Raw genomic sequence first — 4,635 nt, forward strand, 5'->3', positions numbered from 1 at the left:
GCCAGTGCTCCTCTGAGTGTTGGTCCGAACTGAGCTGCCTGTGGGGCCACCTCGGGGAAACTTGAGGGTTGGTTTTACTCGTAGCTAGTATCATCTGAGTGTGCCCTAAGAACAAGATATGTGCAGCTCCTATCAGGATTTGTCGGCACATTCGGGCAGCTTTGCTGGACTTGTTTTACCATTGTCAAGGATGTCTTGTAACCAGGATGCCGAGTCTGATCGGATTGTCTTGGGAGAAGGAATATCCTTCACTGACCGTGAGAGCTTGTGATGGGCTAAGTTGGGACACCCCTGCAGGGTTCGAACTTTCGAAAGCCGTGCCCGCGGTTATGGGCAGATGGGAATTTGTTAATGTCCGGTTGTAGAAAACCTGAAACTTATCTTAAGTAAAATGCATCAACCGCGTGTGTAGCCGTGATGTTCTCTTTCCGGCGGAGTCCGGGAAGTGAACACGGTGTTGGAGTAATGCTTGACGTAGGTTGTTCTAGGATCACTTCTTGATCATAGTTGTTCGACCGTGCTTTGCCTTCTCTTCTCGCTCTCATTTGCGTATGTTAGCCACCATATATGCTAGTCGCTTGCTGTAGCTCCACCTCATACCTTTTACCCTACCTATAAGCTTAAATAGTCTTGATCGCGAGGGTGTGAGATTGCTGAGTCCCCGTGACTCACAGATACTTCCAAAACCAGCTTGCAGGTGCCGATGAGACCGTGCAGGTGACGGAACCGAGCTCAAGGAGGAGCTCGATGAAGACCTTGTCCTTTGTGTTGTTTCGTTTCAGTCGATCAGTAGTGGAGCCCAGTTGGGACGATCGGGGATCTATGTAGCATTTGTGGTAGTCTTCTTTTATTTTGGTTCCGTAGTCGGACCTTGAGTGTATCTGGATGAATGTAATGTTTTATTCATGTAATTGTGTGAAGTGGCGATTGTAAGCCAACTATGTATCTCTTTCCCTTATGTATTACATGGGTTGTTGTGAAGATTACCTCACTTGCGACATTGCTTTCAATGCGGTTATGCCTCTAAGTCGTGCTTCGACACGTGGGAGATATAGCCGCATCGAGGGCGTTACACCTACGCACGCTAACCAAGGGCTGAATGATCACTCGAATCGCAAGATCAGTTGACTAGAAGCTACGCTAGACCCATGGAGGCGATGAGCGCGAGCATCAGCCGGCTGTGCTAGATGGTCCATGACGCCGGCCTGCGGCCCGGCACCAAGGAACGTCTCCAAGTATTATTGCTTGAGGCCGCCAGGGCGAGGGGCCGCTTGGATGACAGCTTCGTCTCCTTGTTCGACGAGGTCCTCGTCGGTTTCCTCGACAAGTTCACCGTCGTCAAGAAGCTTGCGGACGACTTTGACATAAGCCTCCAGCCTATGCGCCCAGGCTCTGCGATGCCCGCGACCCTCAACGGCCACTATGGTAACAACCTCTTCGACGCACTGGTGGCCCTGCGACTGCCCGCCGTCGCGCTGGAGAATGTCCACCTCGAGGTCGCGCTCGCCCCGCAGCGCCTAGCGCAACAAGACACCATCGACATAATCACCCACGTCTACGCGCAAATCGTCCACAAGGACTACTACATGCAAGAGGAGGACGATAGGACGCTAGCCTTCTTGGAGTGCAGGGCAACCTTGGACGGCACTCTTCAGAAGCACGTTGAGCTCGCCGCCAACGCCGCTGCTCCTCACACGTCGGTTGGTGACCCGGCGCACTAGGGCGTGAGGATGTCGTTGAACGTTGATGGATCCGTATGTATTTTTATCTTTTCGTCAAATCCATGTAGTAGTATATGATACTACAGTAATTATTTTACCTTTCGCATAAACTTCATAATTTTCGTACGTACTCCATGCATGAACGGCGCCAGAACCAAACTTCTCATTACGCTAGGCAAAATCGTTATTTTCTATCTATCGGTCGCGCCATGGAGCAGAACCAAATTTTACAAGTTACAAGTTCAAAAGGAAAAGCCTGCCATGTTCGCGTCGCACCCCCACACGGTTGGTCCGGCACGCCGCTCAAGCGGGAATGCGTGCGGTGTTGCATTTTCACTTACAAGTGGGACCGCAGTTGAGCAAACCGACTATCAGCAAACCCCCACCCTGCCCACCGCGCGCTGGCTGAGAAAACAGGAGGGAGAAGAGATGGTTGTAGCGCGGACTCCAAGAAAATTGGTGTCAAATGGGACTCGTGTGGGTGGCGTGTGCCGTACTGCTAGACGTGAATGCTAGTTATGGCCCATGCCACCCCACTATATCGAGCCTATATCGAGTTACATAGAACAAATTTCCTGCAGTCCGTGCTCAGCCCTCCTCTACCTCTCTTCTCAGCCAGCCAGCGGACGCGCGGAGCCCATCGTCTATTTGCTCACATGCGGCCCCACATGTCAGTGAAAATGCAAGAGGACCCACTGAACCTACACATCTTTCACCTCGATGTGCTGGTGATGAAAAACAAATCCAATAAAGATCTTCGGTGGCCGCTTTTGGAGTTACTCAAGAGTAGTAAGATTCTATTTATAGTTTAACCCAAGATGCACATCTCGTGGCTTCAACTACCACTCTATTTTCTTTCATGACATGACCTGGATGCTGGATGTCCCACGTGTCGGCAAAAGGAGGAAGAACCCGACAAAATCTTCGGTTCTGCTCTCGTATTAGACTAGTTGTGCTAACTTAAAAAATTTATTGTGTACTCCCTCCGTTCCAAAATACTTGACTTCCATTTGTCCAAAAATGGATGTACCTATATACTAAGACATGTCTAGATACATACATATTTTGACAAATAGAAGGCATGTATTGTGCAACGGAGGGAGTAGAATGGATGCAAGTTTTTATATTGGGAAGAAGAGTACATCCATATATTGATAGAGCACAATTTAGTAGATGTTCTATCACTTTTAGCTAGCACAGACGCAAGATCAAGCCTCCGCAGATCAACAATGAATGCATCGAGAAGGCACTAATCCAACTTACAGGAGTAGTAAAATGTATTCTTGTGGTTCTTGTTTTCTTTGGTCTTGCTTTTCTAGTCAAAATTATCATTGGAGTTCATGCAAAACGGAGGTGCGTTTGGGGTCGTGCGTTGGAGTTGGCCTTACAAGTGGGACCGCAGTTAAGGAAACCGACTATCGGCAAACCCCCACCTCGCCCGTCGCGCGATGGCTGAAGTTAGAGAAACGACGAGATTGAAGAGATTGCTCTAGCACGGACTCCAAGAAATAATATGGTGTCAGATGGATGTCGTGGTGGTGGATGTGCCGTACTCCTGGACATGAATGCTTGTTCTAGCCCATGCCACCCTACTACTACTACTACTTACTCCTACTAGTATATAGTATACTAGTATCGAGGATTCGAGGTGCTGGTTACGTACAACGAACACATTAACATATGGCTACAGTAAAAACACCCGCCCGACGTGCGAAGCATGTGAAGCTAGTACAAATTTAGAGAAGCGACTCGAAAGCCATTCACAAATTTAGTAAGTTTATCACAGGCATATCACTTTATTACATACAACAGGTCATCAACCCACATTGACAATGAGGATACATTATAAATACTAAAGTTTTCAACACACAACAAATAACAAGCCATGAAATGAACTTCAACTCAACCATTCCGCGGCGTTGGAAACGCTTTCTTTGAACCACAAGTGATTCTCTGGGACGGGCCATCCGTTGTTGATCTGGAGACCAACGCAGGACCGGTCATCCAGGCTGAAGCGGCCTAGTATATTAGTAACAGGGTAGGGAACCACCCAAATGTCCGAGGTATAGACACAGTTACTTCTCATAAATGTGTCAACAGCAGTTGGATCGCCTTTCACCATCATCAGATAGTTTTGTCCAAGGAAGAGCGAGTTTTCTCCAAGACTATCAATTCTGTGCTAGGGAGAAGGAGTTGGCGCTAGCACACTAGTATCCATCCCGAATACCATGCAACGGGTGTTGGAATAGGTCCGGAGAGTGCGAACATGGGAGACACCTGCTTCCTTAGCATTAACATCATCAGTGGGCTGTATACACACAAGAAGAGGTGATCCATCGGAATTAGTTGCCAGGCGCCACAGAGTATATGGGCGCTGCTCGTGATCATCACCATCGACATCTCCCCCTTGGTTATAAAAATTTTCAAGTATAGGTGGTGGGATGTTCACATGACCTTGGAAACACAAGAAGAAGGTTAATTAGTAAAGGGAAACTTGCTAACCCGCATGCATGTGGATGAAACAATTATAATTACGGTGGAAGACAAACGTACCGAAACTACTAGGATGCCATGGAAAAACAGTGCCACGAGTGGAGGCAGCAAACACAAGGCCCTCATATTGAATTGCATCACAGTACTCATCCTTGTCCAGAAACTGATTTTTGAGCAATATCCATCGAGTCGAACCACAAAGGATGGCAACAAGCTTGTCGAACATAGCAACAACTTGATAGTTGTTGTAATTCCAGGAGCGTTTGGGAACTCGACAAATTGCTATCTTCCGTAGAAGACAGTCACCATGATTGTATTTGAACGTGTGTACATTACCGGTGTGCTCAACCTCTGGGCAGTGTGTTGAGATTTTTGGAAGTGGAACCCGGTGACGAGTGTACACATTCACAAGTTCCCACTC

Source organism: Triticum dicoccoides, chromosome 6A, assembly GCF_002162155.2.
Source record: "Triticum dicoccoides isolate Atlit2015 ecotype Zavitan chromosome 6A, WEW_v2.0, whole genome shotgun sequence".
Taxonomy (NCBI): Eukaryota; Viridiplantae; Streptophyta; class Magnoliopsida; order Poales; family Poaceae; genus Triticum; species Triticum dicoccoides.